We start from the raw sequence: 535 nt of genomic DNA on the forward strand, positions 1-535 counted from the left end.
CTCTTAGCAAACTATATCAATGTGTGCTTTCTACGGGGAGCGGTGGGTAGAGGGGAAGTGACTTTTTTCGCCGGACGCGCCGTCTATATTTATGGCGGGCAAATAAGCCCGCACCGCATCTACGTTTATAATATCGTTGCTGCTACTCACAGATAATGCGTTTGAAGTGTAGCAGTCAACAGGGGTTATACACCTTATATTTTTTAAAACTTTTTACCGTTGCATTCTTCCGTGACCTTCTATTGGGAATTTTAAAGTAGAAACAGAATTTCAACAATTGAAAAGTTGATTTTGCTGTTTTTTTTTGTTTTTTAAAGAGGAACCGAATGGGGACCCAATAGGGTCTTTACGGGTACTTTGTAGAGGCTCCATTCGGTTCCTTCGGTCCGCCAGGGAACGAAAAAACAAATTAAAATTGTTTACTAAAAAATTGTAATACGGTGGAAACATTATTTTGGACAAGAAGAAAACTGACTTTTATTAAATCTGTGAAAAGTACACAATATCTTGTAGGTACGCAGTTTTACAATCGGAA

This window comes from Belonocnema kinseyi, chromosome 8, assembly GCF_010883055.1.
Source record: "Belonocnema kinseyi isolate 2016_QV_RU_SX_M_011 chromosome 8, B_treatae_v1, whole genome shotgun sequence".
Classification (NCBI taxonomy): domain Eukaryota; kingdom Metazoa; phylum Arthropoda; class Insecta; order Hymenoptera; family Cynipidae; genus Belonocnema; species Belonocnema kinseyi.